Source organism: Molossus molossus, unplaced genomic scaffold, assembly GCF_014108415.1.
Source record: "Molossus molossus isolate mMolMol1 unplaced genomic scaffold, mMolMol1.p scaffold_m16_p_3, whole genome shotgun sequence".
NCBI classification, from domain to species: domain Eukaryota; kingdom Metazoa; phylum Chordata; class Mammalia; order Chiroptera; family Molossidae; genus Molossus; species Molossus molossus.
In genome coordinates this window covers 15,301,083-15,319,580 of record NW_023425366.1, presented here as the reverse complement: position 1 = coordinate 15,319,580, position 18,498 = coordinate 15,301,083, and the positions used below count along the sequence as shown (strand labels likewise).

Below are 18,498 nucleotides of genomic sequence, written 5' to 3'. Positions count from 1 at the left end.
TACAGTCCAGGGTCTCGCTACTCAAAGGGTGGCCCATGGACCAGTCGAATTAGCATCACCAGGGAAACAGAAGAAATCAGGAACCTTAGCGCCCCATCCTTTAGACCTACTGAATCAGAGTCTGCATTTGAATAAGATTCCCAGGTGAGCTGTGTGGTCTAGGGTATGTGTGTGAGAGAGTGAGTTGACAAAACTGAGTGGAGATGAAATTCATCGAATAATGGTGGTCAGGGAACCAAGAGGCTATGGTGCTGAATGAATGGAGAATGCCCAGGGATGTTGAAATGGCCCAGTGTGAATGCAACAATGTGGGTGGAGAGGAAGAATGTGAGCTGACTGCCAACCTCCTTAATGCATTCATTATGCCCTGGGACTGAGGGTCCTCGCATGAGATTACAGTGATATTTCACACAGAATTTTTGACGTCTCAGCTCTCTGAGAACAGAGTCTCTGATTAGGATTTTTCCATATCTCAGCCCTTAATAAATATAGCACGTCCTTAAATGATGATGACTTGACATTATGAGCATTAGGCTCAAAGAGATTAAGCCTTTTCTTCCCCTGCTTTTATGTCAATGTACAACAATTTCTTTTTTTTAAAGCAACCCTGGAGCTGACTTTTACAATCGGGTATTCAATATTACCTTTTTCTTTCCTTTGATTTAATTTTCTTAAAAGTCAATTAAAAATGTGTCTGCTAGGGCAAACTTTCTCATTTTTTTTTTCTCTCTCCCGATAACATCTTGACAATCTTATACATGTTGGAGACGTCATATTAGGCCTTGAATGAAGAGGCTGTTCATCTAGGTATGCTATCCCTGGGTTTGAGTTTAGTCTGTAAGGAGTTGCCTGGCTTGATAAACAAACTAACACTGAGGGCAAAGTTGCTGGTTTGGGTTCTAGTTGTAGCTCCGTTCTTACTATCTCTGTGACGTGGAGTGAACGAGGCAACTGTTGTGGGCTCCACTTTCTCGTTTACACAATATGCTGGCTGGACTATATGAGTTCCAAATTCCCTTATGTTGTGAACTTTTGTGATTCTGTAATTCTTTTGGGCTGCTATGAGATGCCTGTGAGGTTAAAGTAATACATCTCCCTAAGACATGTACCTAGGGATTTCTTTTGTATTGTAGTCAATGTATCTATGAAGCTCAGTGTCATTCTACCTGTAAAACATTGGGACTACCTCCATGATAATCCTGATACATCTGCATCTAGAATACTCTGCATAGTTTTGATAACTTTCTTAAGAGAAACCAGTCTCCTTACATTAGTCGAGCATGTTGGCCCTAAAAGTTTTCAAAAAAGAATGTGGTATCTTTTAATTGCCTAAGGGAGTGAAACAATTTTCTTATGAAGTAGGCCCAAAAAGATCAATCTCTTCAAAATGTGTAAGATGTAGCATGATTAAACCTGTAAAGAGAATGGGGTATTTCTTGAAATTTGAAGACTTAACTGAATTCTCAAACTGTAGACCTAAAGGGAGACTTTCACGATAATTACAAGGAATGCCTATTTTTCCTCGTAGTTAGTAAGCATATGAAACTCATTACTTGCATAGTTTCCAAAAGCTGTCTTAAATGGGTTCCAGAATGATTTAGATCAGGTCATTATGATGGATCCCAAATGGGATGGAGAGCATGTTGATCGCTTGGTGTGATGCCCTATTCTTTAGGGTGATATTTTAGATCTTTAAAAAAAAAAGTATTAAAAATTATTGGTTTTCTTTTAGGGTGATATTTTATATCTTTAAAAAAAAGTATTAAAAATTATTGGTTTAAAGTGAAAAATGGATTAAATGATAGAAAACACAAAACTGGACAAAATATGAATGCTGACTTTATTATTATGTATTTTCATATGTTCCAATAGCACTGACTGTGCAAAGGTTTCACAGTTTTCCAGGTGTTTGTTATTCATTTAGGGAATTAATTAATAGACAAAACATTTGTTATAGATATTTTAAGTATATACAAAAATAGAGAGCGCAATATAGTGTAAGTCCATGTCCCTGCCACTCAGCTTCAACAATTTTCAACTCAGTCTTATTTGATCTATAACCTTTCCCCCACCATTCCCCTACTCCCAGAACTAATTTTGACGCAAATCCAAGGCATCCTCATTTCCTCTGTAAATATTGTAGTGTATCTAAAAGATAAGGCTCTTTATTATTTTATTAAAATAAAATTTACGTTAGGCCGATGTGGCTCAGTGGTTGAGCATTGACCCATGCACCAAGAGGTTGCTGGTTCGATTCCCAGGCAGGACACATGCCCAGGTTGTGGGCCTGATCCCTAGTGGGTGACATGCAGGAGGCAGCCAATTGATGTTCTCTCTCATCAATGTTTCTGTCTCTCTCTCTCTCTCTCTTCCTGTCTCTCTAAAATCAATGATGGAAAAAAAAATTTAAATAAAATTTATGTGCAGTGAAATCCATAGCTCATAATTGTACAACTTGATCTGCTTTGATCAATGTATGTTGATGCAACTACCACTCAAATCAAGACATAGATTCGCATGACCACACAGTTCCCTCATGTCCCTTTCCAGTCAGTTCCCACCCTAGCGAGCCACTACTCTTTAAAAGAAAAAAATTTTTTTCTTCATTGATTTTAGAGAGAGAGGAAGGGAGAGGAAGAGAGAGATAGACACATTGATGAGAGAGAACAACGATTGGCCGCCTCCTGCATGCCTCCCACTGGGGATTTGGCCCACAACCCGGGCATATGCCCTGACTGGGAATCAAACCAACCACCTCTTGGTGCATGGGTTGATACCCAACCACTGAGCCACACTAGCTGGATGCCTCTACTCTTCTTCTTCTTCTTCTTCTTTTTTTTAACTTATCTTTATTGTTGAATGTATTACAGATATTTCTCCCTTTTTTCTCCATTGACCCCCTCCTCCCCAATCCTTCCCCCCTCCTGCCTTCCCCACACTATTGTTAGTTATGCATACATGCATAAAAGTTCTTTGGTTTATCTCTTCCCGCCCTTCCTCTACCATTCCCTTTGAGGTTCATCAGTCTAACAACAAATTTGTACTTCTTAATTCCTTCATCTTTTTCACCCATTCCCCCAGACCCCACCCATCTGGCAACCAACAAAAAGTTCTTTGTATCTATGAGTCTGTTTCTGTTCTGCTTGCTCATTTTGTTTGTAGATTCAATTGTTGATAGATAAGTGTTAATTGCCTTTTTATTGTTCATATTTTTGTTTTTCTTCTCCTTCAAGAAGACCTTTCAACATTTCATATGATACTGGTTTTGTGGTGATGAACTCCTTTAGCTTTTTCTTGTCTGGGAAACTCTTGATATGTCCATTGATTCTGAATGATAGCTTTGCAGGATAGAGTACCTTGAATATCTTTTGCCAGTCCTTTCTGGCCTGCAAAGTTTCTTTTGAGAAATCAGCTGACAGTCTTATGGGAGCTCCTTTGTAGGTAACAGACTGCTTTTCTCTTGCTGCTTTTAAGATTCTCTGTTTGTTTTTAACATTTTGCATTTTGATAATGATATGTCTTGGTGTGGACCTCTTTGGGTTCATCTTGTTTGGGACTCTCTGTGCTCCCTGACTTGTATGTCTGTTTTCTTCACCAAGTTAGGGAAGTTTTGTCATTATTGTTTCAAATAGGTTTTCAATTTCTTGCCCTCTCTCTTCTCCTTCTGGCACTCCCATGATGTGAATGTTGGAATGCTTGAAGTTGTCCCAGAGGCTCCTTACACTATCCTCATTTTTTTGGATTCTTTTTTCTTTTTGCTGTTCTGATTGGGTGTTTTTTGCTTCCTTATATTCCAAATCGATGGTTTGCTTCTTGGCTTTACCTACCCTACAATTGATTCCCTGTAAATTATTCTTTATTTTGGTTAGTGCATCCTTAATTTCTGACTGGTCCTTTTTTATGTTGTTGATGTTCTCACTAAGTTTTTTGAAGCGCTCACTAAGTTCCTTGAGCAGCCTTATAACCAGTGTTTTGAACTCTGGATCTGACTGATTACTTATCTCCATTTTGTTTAGTTCTTTTCCTGGAGTTTTGTTCTTTTTGTTCATTTGGGACATGTTTCTTTATCTCCTAATTTTGGCTGTTTCCCTGTGATTGTTTCTATGTATTAGGCAGAGTTGCTATGTCTCCTAGGCTTTGTAGGGTGGCCTATTGTTGTAGGTGTCCTGTAGGATCCAGTAACACAGCCGCCCTAATCACCCCAGCTGGGCCCTCCAGGTGCACCCCGAGTGTGGACTGTACACCCTTCTGTTGTATTTGGGTTGATTGTTGTTGGGACGTCAATAGTGGGGATTTACTCAGGCTGATCAGCTGCAAGGACTGGCTGTGCCCACTAGCCACTGGTCTCTGACTCCCTTGGAGGATCAACTGTGCAGGGGCCAACCACACAGAGCAAGACTTACTTCATCAGGGCTCTGGTACACACTGAGTTCACTCATTGAGAATGTCACTTGTGGAGGTGGTTGGGTGGTGGTGTTTCTATGTGGTCTGAAGCTGTTCACTGAGTGTGCTGGCTCTGGGGCAAGGTCAGCCACTGCCTGTGTTCTATCCGGGGCCACCTAGCATAAGCTACAAAGCAGTGGTTCTCAACCTTCCTAATGTCGCAACCCTTTAATACAGTTCCTCATGTTGTATGTGGGTGTATTTGCATGTGGGAGGATCCACCTGGAGATGGACAGAGGAGCGGTGTCTTGGTTCCTAAGACCATTGGAAATATGTGTTTTCTGATGGTCTTAGGCGACGCCTGTGAAACGGTCGTTTGACCCCCAAAGGGGTTGTGACCCACAGGTTTAGAACCACTGCTACAAAGTGATCTCCAGATAGCTGCTTCTTGTGCTGGGCTTGGAGGTGTTCAGGAAGAGCCAAGTTGTGAACCAAGGCTGGCTGCTTCTAGTGCTGGGCCTGGGGCCATTTGACGAGACGTATGAGACTTGCTGAGACCAGATGCTGCTTGTTTGAGAGATTTTAGAAAACTCTGAAGCAGGATCCAAGACAGGCCAATCCTATGTAAAGTCTTTGGAAACAGCTTGGGTGGGCCCAAAAGTTGGGTGGGGTAGGGCCTCAGGGAATCACCAGGGCAGGATGAACAGTGTGAGCTGGGTTGCTGGAGTCCCAGATATGTTGGTTGTTTGCCACCCCAGGGAAGGGCTCATCAAAGGAACAAAGGCTTCCACGACCTCCACCTGCACGTCTGTCTGAGAGAAAGCTGCCTCTCCAGCCTTTGTCCTGAGGCCAAACAGCTCAGTTCTTCCCTGTATGTCGCTGGTGCCCCTCAAGCTGCCTCCTCTTTGAGCTCAGAGGGGGTGAGTTTGAGTAAGTCCATGTGTGGGCCCTTTAAGGAGCTTCCTGGGGCTCTAGCAGCCTCAGTTCCTGCAGGTTTTTACAGCCAGAAGTTTTGGGGACTTCTCTTCCTGGCACTGGAACCCTGAGCTGGGTGCCTGGTGTGGGACAGGGACCCCTCACTCCTCAGGGAGGACCTTCCCAGCCGAGGTGTCCTCCTGATTTTTATCCGCCACACGTGGGTGTGGGCCCAGCCCGTCCCCTCCGCCCTCCTACCAGTCTCCATGTGGCTGCTGCTTTAATTCTGTAGTCATAGGACTTCCATTCAGCTCACTGTCAGGCGGTTCTGAAGGATGGTTGTGTTGTAGTTTAGTTGTCATTTTGATGTGGTTGTGGGGGTAGGCAATACCACATTTATCTATGCCACCATCTTGACCGGAAGTCTACTCTTCTTTTTCCCCCAGCTTTATTGAGGTATATATAACAAATAAAATTGTGTAAATTTAAGGTGTGCAGCATAATGATCTATGTTATGAATATGTTGTGAAATGATCACCACAATAAAGTTAGTTTTGGTGGTGGTGGTGAGAACATTTAAGATTTACTATCTTAGCAAATTACAAGTATACAAAACAGTATAGTAAACCAAAGTCACCATGCTGTACATTAATTAAATCCCCAGAATTTACTCATCTAATAACGGAGAGTTTATACCCTTTCACCCATATCTCCCCATTCCCCCCATTGTCAGTCCCTGGCAACCACCATTCAATGCTGATTCTATGTGTTTGACTATTTTAGATTCCACTGTAAGTGAGGTCATACAGTATTTGTCTTTCTCTGTCTGATTTATTTCACTTAGCATAATGCCCACCAGATTCATCCAGACTGTCACAACTGGCAGGATTTTTTCATTTTAATGGCTGGATAATATTCCATTGTCTGTATATTGTATATACATATGCATATTATATACACATATAAGTATATAATATATGTGTATATTATATATTATATATGTGTACATTTTCTTTATTCATTTTCTTTATCCATTCATCTGTTGATGGACACAGGTCGTTTCCACGTCTTGGCTATTATGAATATTGCTGCGATAAACATGGGGTGCAGATATCTCTTTGAGATACTGATTTCATTTTCTTCAGATATATACCCAGACGTGGGATTGCTGGATCATATGGTAGTTCTATTTTTAATCTTTGGAGGAAGTTTCATACTGTTTTCTATAATAGTTGTACCAATTTATATTCTTACCAATAGTGCACAAGTTTTCCTTTTTCCACATCTTCACCAATACTTGTTATCTCCCTCTCTTTCTCTTTTGGATAATAGTCATTCTAACAGGTGTGAAGTGATATCTCATTGTGGTTTTGACTTACATTTCCCTGATGATTAGTAATGTTGAGCACCTTTTAATGTACCTGTTGGACATCTGTAAGTCCTTCTTGGAAACAAATGTCTGTTCAGATCTTTTACTCATTTTGTTAATAAGATTGTTTTTATTTTTGCTATTGAGTTGTATGAGTTCCTTATATATTTTGGATATTGACCCCTTATCAGATATAAGCTTGCAAATATTTTCTCCCATTCCATAGGTTGCCTTTTTATTTTGTTGATGGTTCCCTTGCTGTGAAGAAGCCTTTTAGTTTGATGTAGTCCCATCTGTTTATTGTTGTTTTTGTTGCTTGTGCTTTTGGTGCCATGTCCAAAAAAAATTATTGAGAAGACCAGTGTCAAGGAACTTTTCCTCTATGCTTTTTTTTCCTAATAATTTTACGGTTTCGGGTCTTACATGTTAAGTCTTTAATCCATTTTGAATTAATTTTTGTGAGTGGTATAAATGTTCCATTTCATTCTTTTGCATGTGGCTATCCATTTTTCCCAGTTCCCATTATTGAAGAGAAGATGCTTTCTCCATTGTGTATTTTTGGTTTTCTTGTCAAAGATTAGATGACTATATTGATGTGGGTTTATTTCTGGGTTCTTGATTCTGTCCTACTGGTCTACTTACCTGTTTTTATGCCAGCATCATACTGTTTTGATTACTACAACTTTGTAACACAGTTTGAAATCACAAAATGTGATGCCTTCAACTTTGTTCTTCTTTCACAATATTGCTTTGGTTATTCAGGCTCTTTTGTGGTTCCATACACATTTTAGAAATTTTTTTGTTTTATTTAATAAAAAAATACCACTGGAATTTTGATAGAAATTGCATTGAATCTGTGGATTGTTTGAGGTAGTACTGGTGTCTTATCAATATCAATTCTTCTAATCCAAGATCTTGGCATATTGCTACTATTTATCTGTGTCTTCAATTTCTTTCATCAATGTCTTATAGTCTTCAGTGTACAGATCATTCACTTCTTTTTTTAAAAATTTATTTCTAAGTATTTTATTATTTTTGATGTAAACACTCTTTTTATTTCTATTACCATATTTGTTGTGCCCATTCTTAAATTCATATACCACATACTGTATGAGTGGAATCATTTAGTATCTATTCTTGTGTCTGGTTTCTTTTACTCCATGTACTGCTTTTGTGATTTTGCATGGTATTACATGTATTAAATATTCATCTTCTTCTCTTTTTAAATTGCTGAGTAATAGTTCGTTGTATAAATATACCATAGTTTGCTTATTTAATTTTCTATTGATGGACTTTCCCCTCCGCCCCCAGTTTCGGACTATTATGACTAAAGCTGCAATAAACAGTCTGGTATGTCTCAGAGTGGACATATGTTTTCATTTCTGTTGTTTGTGTGAATACCTAGGAATGGAATTGCTGGGTCGTGGCATAGAGGTGTGCTTTATAAGAAACTGCCAAAGTAGTATTGTTCTACATTCCCACCAGCAATGAAAGAGAGTTATAGTTGTTCTGCAATCTCATCTACATTTGGTGGTGTCAGCTTTTTAATGTTAGTGATTCTAATGGATGTAAAATGGTATCTCATTGTGCTTTCAATTATATTCCCCTGGTGACTAGTGATCTTTTAGCCGTCTTTTCATGTGCTTGTCAGCTACTTCACTTCTATGGTCCTCTACTGAAGAATTTTACCATTTAAGAAACATTTTTTCTTTATTGATTTTGAAGAGTGAGGAAGGGAGGGGGAGAGATAGAAACATCGATGAGAGAGAACATCGATTGGCCGCCTCCTGCATGCCCCCACTGGGGTTTTGGCCCACAACCTGGGCATGTGCCCTGACGGGGAATCAGACCAGTGACGTCTTGGTGCAGGGTCGATGCTCAACCACTGAGCCACTCTGGCCGGTCGTGTTTGCAGTTCTGTGTGTGGCAGTCCTGCATAGCTGTGGTTAAATTTATTGATAATTTTATGTCTTTTGATACTGTTGTAAATAGAATAAAAATTCATTTTCCAGTTGTTTGTTGGTAGTATATAGAGATACTATTGTATATTGATTTTGTATTGTTTTTTAGATAGGGATATTTATTACTGATATATCTTTAAGATCATGGGCTCCCATCTGCTATTAAGCCTATCTAATGAATATTTCTATTTTCAATATACATTTTAGTCCTCGAATATCCATCCACTTGTTCTTCTTTATAACTTTCATTTCTCTGCTAAGATTTCCCATGTAGTCATTCTGTTTGGCTGTCTTTTCCTTTAAGTCCTTGAACACATTTACAGTAGCTGCTTCAAAGTCCGTATCTGCTAATACCAATGTCTGGGTCATCTCAGGGTCACTTTCCGTCACGATTTTCCTTGACTCTAGTTTGCCTCCTCTGTTCCTGCATGGCCAGTTCTTTTTAAAAATTTTGATTTTATACTGGATGTTGTGGATGATATTTTATAGAGATCGTATTCATTTATGTTCCTCTGAGGAGTGAATTTTGTTCTAGCAGGCAGTTTGACCGACTAACCACTTCGAATTTTTGGAAACATGCTTTTTTTTTTTTTAAAAAAAAGGAAGTGGTTCTGTTTTGGTTTGCTTTTCATCTTAGGATGAATCCTTAGTTTTTGGACAAAGTCTTTACTTCTAAAGTGTAGCCGAAATAGAGTCTTACTGGGAAGCCCAGGTAATTCCCAAGTTGCTCTAACCTGGTGGCTTCCAGCTCCAAGCCTTCGTGGGCCGAGGGCAGCTGTTCAGAAGTTCCTCAGCTTCTCGTCTTCCAGCTGTTGCTTTTACTGGACACCTTGGTGTCTACCCTGTGCATGGACGATTTAGGAACTGACCAAAGACAACAGAGGTTTATGCACGGAGTCGGGCAGACCTGTCTCTGCGGCGCTGCTCTCCCTGGGATTTACTTCCTCCGAGTATTACTGTCGGCTCTGAACTGCAGGGCGAGGAGGCCTGTGACGTTCTGCTGGAGCTCTGGCTGCGCAGGCCTCCTGGGTCAGGAGGACACTCAGAAGAAAAGCCATTTACGTTCAGTCCTCATGTGATACGGTCCTTTATTTCAAAGGTCAAATCTCCACTTTCTACCTGCTTTTGGCACTTTCCAGTGCCTTCAAATAGTTCTTTTTTTTTTTTTTGAGATTAAAAAATGTTTATTTTTTTAAGCCATCAAGTTTTAGAATTCTTATTTTTTGCGTTTTTTCCTTTATTGTTGAGAATATTACAGATGCCCTCCCCTCCCTTTTTCCCCATTGCCCCTTCCTCCCAGTTCCCACCGCACCCCAGGCCTTTGGCACCCCATTGTCTGTGTCCACAGGCCATGCATACATGCGTATAAAGTCTTTGGTTAATCTCTTCCCAGGCCGCTCCTCCCTTCCCTCTGAGATTCCTCAGTCTGTTCATGCCTTTGGTTCTCTGTTGTTCATCCTTCAAATAGTTCTTTTAAAAATAATTTGTCCAAGTATATAATTTTTTGGGAGAGGCTAAATTGATGCAGACTGCCACAACTAGAACTTTCTTTTAAAAAAATAGCTATAGCCCTGGCCAGTTTGTTCAGTGGTTAGAGCATCGGCCTGCAGTCCAGAGAGACCCGAGTTTGGTTCCCTCTAAGGGCACGTACCTCGGTTGCAGTTTGTCTCTGGCCCTGGTTGGGTCGTGTAGGTGGCAACCACTCGATGTGTCCCCTTCACATCGATGTTTCTCTCTCTCTCTCTTCCTTCTACTCTATCTGAACAAAATATCAAAAAAAATGTCCTCAGGTGAGAATAAAAAAAATAGCTATAATACTTTTATCAGATCTGAAAATTAATTTCATCAATACAGTGTTCAAAATTTAAGGAATTTAAGTTTCTTGTGAGGGAGAAGATATTTAGTTTTGTTTTATTTGTTTTCTTGGTAGCAAACTTGTGTAAAGATTTAAAAAAAACAACGTTCGCTCATTCTCGGCTGTAAACTCTTGATTCTGTTGTTAGTTTCAGTCTGAGCAGCCTGCATTGGTGCTGAACCTTAGAAGTCTTCCCCTTAGCAGCTGCCGCCCCAGTTTCCATGGCAACCTCAGCTTTGCGGGACCGTGAAGCGGCCTCTGAGATGTTAAAATGGACATATGCTCTGTTAATTTTTTTTTTTAAATCCTCACCTGAGGATATTTTTGCATTTATCTTCAGATAGAGCAGGAGGAAGAGAGAGAGAGAAACATTGACATGAGAGAGACACATCGAGTGGTCGCCACCCACACGACCCCAACTGGGGCTGGGACAAACTGCAACCGAGGTACGTGCCCCTAGCGGGAACCGAACCCGGGTCTCTCTGGTCTGCAGGCCCACGCTCTAACCGCTGAGCCAAACCGACCAGGGCTGCTCTGTTAATTTTATTAGAGGGGAATCTCTCAAGTCCTTTCACCCCATTTTAAGGGTAGCTGTAAGACACTTTGCGATGTCTTCCCCCAGGTTACAGGACATTAGTGGTGGCATGTACAAGAGAGGAAGACGACAGGCTGGGGCCAGACACAGTTGGGGTGAGGAGGTTTAGGGAAGGCTTCAGTGAGACAGGGGCTCACAACAGGTGGTTGGGAGGAAGCAGAGGACACACGGAAAGGAGAGGAAAGAGAACTTAATAAAGGCACTATTACAAAGGTGTGGAAAGTCACCAAAAGATGGCAGAGAACCTCAGGCCTGCAGGAGTGGGACGCTGATAGCACCCCTTGATCCAAAGGGGCAAGAAGAAGGAGGGGTTACTAGAACCTACGAGGCCTACAGCACTTGGGGAGAACCGTCCGTGGCATCTGGTGGAGTGAAGCCCCTGACATCCTGACCTTTATCTCTTGCCCTCTCATCTCCTGCTGGATCCAACCAGAAGCCAGCAGACAAGGGACCCTGTTGATAGTGTCCATGGATGTCAACCTAACAGGGCACAGAGGAACCTGGAGAAGGGTGGAAGGTAGATCTGGAGGGGTCATCTGAGAATATCCAGTGAAGTTGGATAGGAGTTTGCTTTGGATGAGACCAAGTCCCTGAGGGGGAGCTTTCTAAGCTCAGGGGCCAATGTGCAAAGGTGCCTCATGCTCCACTGGGAGAATTCAAGAGCTGTTGTAAGGAGCAAGGCACAGAGTTCACTCAGGGGTAAGGCTGATGATGGAGAGTGTTCTTCACCATCCTGAAGCACTTACACTGAATATTTTAGCTGTTGAGAACCCTGGAAGTCAGCAGTAGAAAAGCTGGATGAGGAGATGCAGAAAGATCAGCAGCCAAGGGAAGGAAGCATTTTATGAAGGGAGGAGGTCCCAGCTCGTGTTCTGTCAGCACGGAAGAAGAAAGATGATCTAGAAACACACAAGTCTGGTGTCAGCACTGTGCAGGCAGCACCGTGCACTCTCCAGTTGTCATGGAGGCTGGTGGACTGTTCATTGTCACAGCCCTACGTATAGAGAATCACACTAAGTTACTATCACATTCAGCATATTTCTGTTACCAAGGTAGTTAATTGTAGAAGCGTTTCCATCAAAGGTGTTTATATTAAAAGAGTTTTAATTTTTATTTATTTTTTTAAATATGTTTTTTAAAATTGATTTTTTAGAGAGAGGAAGGAAGAGAGAGAGAGAGAAACATCGATGTGAGAGAGAACCATCCACCGGCTGCCTCATCCATGCCCCGCACTGGGGATTGAGCTTCCAACCAGGGCATGTGCCCTGACCAGGAATGGAACTGGGACCTCTCAGTCCATGGGACAATGCTCAGTCCACTGAAACACAACAACGGGGCTATAGTAAAAGAGTTTTGATATTTGGAGGGAAAAAACAACTATTAAAAATCAGGAATATATGCTCATACGAAACATCCTTTTCCTCCCTGATGAGACAGGGTACATGAGGTTTTGCTGCATTTATTATTGTTTATCAAGGTGATTATTATCGTCAAGAATCAAGACCCTACAGAATAAAGACCCTCCAAAACTAAGCTCATCATATTTCATGTTGAGTGCTAGTGAGAAGCATTACGTCAGTAGATCTTTTATCATCTGGTTGCTGAGGTGCTCAGAGCAGACTGGTCTCTGAAGCAGGACCCTCCCTCTTCACATCTGGCTTGTTTGGAGGCTCTTTTGGCACAGTCGGCTGTTTTACTCATCCCTGGAGCAGGGTCTACCTGAGCTGAGTCCCGACTTATCAGAAATCCGGATTCTCTTGACCTGAGTTATGCTGTATTGGCTGCTGGCTTACAGATTTGCTTCAGAGACGAGTGACAATTAGCTTGTTCCCTCATGTCCCCTCTCCTCCTTCTTCTGCAGGTGTGGGTTCTGTTCCACCATCACCCTGAAGTGCATTATCAGTCTTCATATTCTCTTTTGTAGACTCTTGTTGGTCTTTATAGCCTAAATATTCAACTTGTAGAGCTACCCAAGTTTTGGCCAGTTGAAAACAAAAAATAGAGCACAACACTGTTTTCCAACATTAGCTGGCTGAACATATGTGTCAACAGGATAAATGACATTACCAGGCAAACCTGGTTTGAACCCCTACTTAAGAACTTGCCCACCTAACATTTTCTGAAGTTTTGACTCCATCCACTGACCAAGTTCTCTCTCTCTGTGAGGATGTTAGTCGGTCTCTCTCACAGGATAATGACAGTGCCCAGCTATGAAAATCTTGTAAGTACTAAATGCAATGGAACTGAAGTTCTATTTAGGTCAGCTCCTAGGATGTAGGAGATGCTCAGTAAAGATGAGCTATTATAATTATCACCTGGAAGGAAAGAGAACTGCTTGTAAACCTGTTTAATCAGTATTCTGGCATTTCTAGAACATTTGTTACCATTTTAAGGAATGCTGCTGCTCTAGGAATAGAACTTGGGGAACTCTGAGTTAAGAATTGAACAAAATTAGGCTGCTGACTGTTCACAGCGAGAGAATAAATCATTAATGCTAGAACTAGACTGGATCTTAGCTCAGCCTTTACCACACCTTGAAATTACCAGTAGCCATACTTCAAGCTATAGGATCTGAGTTCGTTGGTCAGTCAAGGGCATTGCTACAGGGGCAGCGCAGAGCCCGGGATGGAGACAGTCATTTGGGCAAGTTGGGGCAAACTCCCACCCAAGTGAGTCATCTTCAGTCAGGGGCAAGGAATCTGCCAGATGGTGTGAAGATGCTTTGGCCAAGCACAGAGCTGGGCCCTGCTGCCCCCCTGACCTGCTGCCTGGCTGTTAGTAAGACCCTTGTCCTTTGCATTGCCTCAGAGTCACCAGGCTAAGGAAGAAGATTTTCAACTTCACCCTTGTCAAGGCTGAAAGAAGTCAGCAAGTGGTCAGGGAGGACTCCATGCAGGCAGGCCCCGTGTAGAAGGACACACATTCAGGTGTCTGTTAGTAAGGGTGAGAACCCTCTTACTCTTGTTGAGGAGGTTGTGATATCACCTGATTTATGGAGTTCCTGCTCTTATTCTAAATTGTAGATTTTTAATTTTATGATTCAAAAGAAAATGGAATGAGAACAAACAGTACAGTATTTATATTTTCGTTGTATGGAGGTCACTTGCACTGTGTTCATCAAAAGCATAATGGTCTTTAACTTTCGGCTACCCATGCTGCATGCCCAGGACGTGTCATTCTGCTGGCCACCATCTCCGGGCCTAGGAGGGGACGACAAGGTCCACTTCCAGGATCTGACTACTAATTAGGCAAGATGCTACTGCCATTGTTCCCACAGTGATTGGGAAAGGCAGGACCTGAAGCTCTCTCTCCTTACCTTCCTGCCATCAACATTTCCCTCCCCCCATCTTCTCTTCGGCTGAATGGGAGGTCAGGGGTCATGCCTTTTCAAAAGACTCTTGGGATACGCTGCCCAACACTCCTCACTTTCCTTATTTGCATTGGGACCCATTGTTTTGAGGGAAGGAAGATGGGGCCACCTTGTGATATGCTTGAATCCTGGGAATATCACAAGCAAGACGCTGGGGCAGCCTCGCCTTGCCTTGGTAGCTTTCTCAGATACCCAGACGACCTGGGAGGGAGATTACTGCCATGCTATCCACTCTCACTTTACAGACCAGCGGAGACAGGCAGCCTTCTTTGCTTGCTTGTCTGGAACACAAGCACTGAGGAATTCCTCTATAAATTTGCCTCCCCAAAGAGAAATGAGAAAGACGCCTCTCCTGTCACAGATAGGAGCCACGTCACGAATGGCAACTCTTTGTGCTCAGTTAAAAAACAGCAAGGTTTCTATTTAGCTTTTCCCATGATAGATGAGAAGAAACAAACACACGTCATAAATAGAGATGGCTGACACGTGCAATCAGAGAGGGAGGCCCAAGGCAAAAACGGCACTCTTCTGTTTGGCATACCCGCCGCTGGCCAGCTGCAGAGGGAAAGTCCAGAGAGTTGAGGTGAAGTGATGGGAGAGTTAATGCCAACATGCTGCCTTGTTCTGGCAAAGTTCCCAGGGTGCGTGGAAGATGGTGCGTGGTTTCCATCTTGTCTGAATGACACACAGCACAGATATTGATCACCCTGGGGCTTGTCCCTCCTTGTGGTCCACTTTCCAACCACCTTGGGTGGGGTCCATCTACGTGTCCTCATGGAGCTGTGACACTGTTTGGTTGAGACTGTAGATCCCCAGGGCTCATGAATTGTATTGTTCTCTCAACTCTGCTTGTTCAGCATCTAGCAAGGGGAAAGGCTGCATTTAAGAGTTTAATGAAGACTTATGGCTACTGACAGCAAGGAAGAGCTTTTTGGCCAAACAAGATGCTAAATACTAGAGGAAGTCTGTCCAAAGAGGCAAATCCTAATCCCTGCCCTCAGTAACAATAGTACAATGTGTCAGTCAGGACTTCGAGGTCCAGGTGTTGTTGTGACAGAGGCAGGGGACAGACCAGATGCCTTTGTTCCCTTTTAGCCTGGAGGTTCAGGGGAAAGTGTTCCAAAGGCAACTTAATACTCTGGGTATTTTTCTCCCTTATTTTTTTTTTAAATTTGCACTTCTAATTTTCAGTGTCTGTAATGTGCTAACGGGCTTTCCTCCCATTTAAAAACACGTGTGGATGTGAGAATGTTCTCCTCAAGAAAAGAAGGTCTCTAGGGTTTTGCTTCTGGCTCGAGGTCCTATGAGGTAGGTGTTATGAAACCTCCTCCGCAGCAGGCTGGGGTGCCAGCAAACCTCAGTGGGGGTCAGCAGCTCTCCTGCTAATTTTGGCAGGAGAGGGAGACACTCAGTTACTTTAAAAGGAAAGGAAGTAAGCTGTGATCCATTTGCAAATCAAGACAGAATGAATTTTCAGACCCGGTCACATGTTCAGAACCAATCTATTCTCTTCTACCATTAAACCTGCTAGGACAAAAGTGATCCAAGTTCATGTTTCCCAGCAGATAACTGTTCTTTCCATGCTGGGTGTAGAGGGGGCAGCTCACATGGCCTATCAAGAAGGAAGGGGAAGAACCAGATGAGAAGTGTTGCTGGGGACACGTACGGTGCTCAGGTGCTAACAGTAGCTTGGTGGCCTTGGGTAGTATTTTGAGGAGTGAAGAGGAGAGGGAAGAGGTGGACAAGTGATGCCCAGCAGCTGGTACTTGCAGTTGAAGCAGGGGCTATCCTAGGCTCCCCAGGAACAAGCAATATGAAGGGAACCCTCAGGTAAAGAGTGCAGGACGACTGAGGGCCAGCAATGCTTTTGTGGTCTTCGAAGTAAGGGGAGCATTAGACCAGAGCTTTTCTGAGGCACCTTACATCTTCCATATTCCACGCTTCTGTGACTTCCCTCTGTAGCAGGGTGATGTTTATACAATCATCAAAGAGAAGAAAGAGCTTTTGAAAAATACTTTTTAGTGGCTTGAGAATTGAGTTCCACAGCTAAAGTTCACTTACTAAAACGAATTAACTCGTCAGAATGCATACTTTCTCAGGCCACGATGACTTCGTGATCTAAGTGAAAATTTCATATTCCTTTGGAAAATTGAATTAGCATAGTCGAATCAGCAGAAAATTATCTTTGACTAGTAGATGTTATTTCTCCACATTCTGCTTCGCCTAAGAAAATAATGACTCTGAGACTTGAGCTTGGTGGCTAAGAGCAGGAGCCAGTCTATTTGCTGTCACAGTCCCAGGGATTGTTTTGGGTGTTTTCCGTGAACTCATTCACTCAATCCCCAGAAGAGCTCTGTGCGATGGGTAGGTACTAACCCCCCATTAAACCAATGAGGAAATTGAAGACCAGAGCGATTAAGCAATGTGTCAGGGCTAGGATTAGCTGCGGGGTCCAGCAGCCGACTCAGAGCTCTCCTGTGAACCAGCACTCTCTTCCACCCTCCACCCGTCTTGGAGGGTCAGTGCAATTGACCAGCTTGGGCTGCACCCATCATACTTGGGCCAAAGTAAGGGCTGAACATTGTGGAAGTAAAAGGGAACTACTTGGGGTGTCAAAGCATGAACAAGGAGTTTTCGTTGAGTGTAAACTGAGTCAGTAAGATATGTTACACCAGTAAACTGATGGATACTGCTACTAGAAATTAGAAGCTAACCAGGATCTCTAGGTTTATAGTTCTCTATCTCTGGACAATAACAACAACAAAAACTAACAGTGAATACTGACTTTGTCAGGCATCTTTTACATCTGTTGTTTGTTTAAAGCTAACAGCACCCTCCCTAAGATAGGTATTACTATTTCCCTCATTTTCCAAATGGGGACACAGAAACACAGCTAGGCATTGGCAGAGCTGGGTAGTGAGCCCAGGCTCTTTTAACCATCATTCTAACCTGCCTTTCAGCAGTAGGCTTGGGCAAATCAGAAATATTTGCTTCTGGGACACAAACAGGACTTACTGGGACTTTGGGGTGGGATGAGGCTAAGTAGAACCGGTTGTTGAGCTGTGTCTTCTGTGAATGTCTTTATATTTGAACTAGGAGTAGGCAGAGAACACCTTCACAAATCCTCACTGTGGTCTTCCGTGGAATGCCTAATTCATTCTGCTGCACGGTATTCCAGTCTTCACACTGTCACCTGAAATAAGAAGGCTTGGTTTGTTTTTGTATTTTTGTACAGATTTTGTAAGCTACTCGCTGTTTCAGGATTGTATATGTTCATTTCGTGTTCAATGACTGTTACAATGGGATTAAGTGGGGTATTAGAACTTACCAAATGGTGCTCATAGAAGGAAATAAGGCTCAAAGAGATTTAAGTGAATTCCCCAAGTTCACATGAAGCTGTAAGTTTTTGAGGCCAAGGACGACCTTACTTGAGCCAGGACTCAACTGGGGTAAACCAATGGTCCAGGCCTGTTTCCATTCTGTCCTCAGAGCTTGGCAGGAGAGGAGCTAGGGAGTGCCCAGATGCACTGAAACCACTCAGAACACAAATCAGAAAGAGAAATGAAGACTTTATTGCTGATAGAATGGAGAACCTCAATGCTGGGCAGGCAGAAGGGGCCAGACCCGTTCCTCTTGCATCCTTAGCGTTCTGGTAGGCATTCAGTAGTATCTGAGCATGAATGAGTGGATCCCCACTGCTCTTTTAGTCATCTTCCACCTCGGAGCTTGGAGAGTCAGAGAGGCTGTTGAAGATGGAGAAAACCTCAAGGGGGAGGTTGGACTCAAGGTGACTTGAGGTAGAGAGCAATGCGGGAAGAAGGAGGGCACGTGTGCCGAGGGAACTGTGGGCAAAGGCTGATGTACCTGGAATACTCAACCTAGTCAACAGGTACAGTGTTTTTTTTTTTGTTTGTTTGTTTTGTTTTTTTACTTCTGTAATATCTTGTCTGCTTTCCAAATTCCCAAATTGGGGAAAGGTTTTCCTCACTAAGCCAGTGCCAAGACAATCATGTCATGATTCCTCTTAGCTACTCCTCTGTCCACTTCGGC

The 18,498-nt window shown here is 42.7% G+C and overlaps 1 protein-coding gene across 2 annotated transcripts in view; it reads left to right on the top strand.

The window, feature by feature from the left end:
• Positions 1-18,498, top strand: part of NPR3 (natriuretic peptide receptor 3) — a 66,143-nt gene that overhangs the window by 36,600 nt on the left and 11,045 nt on the right. The window lies entirely within an intron of this gene.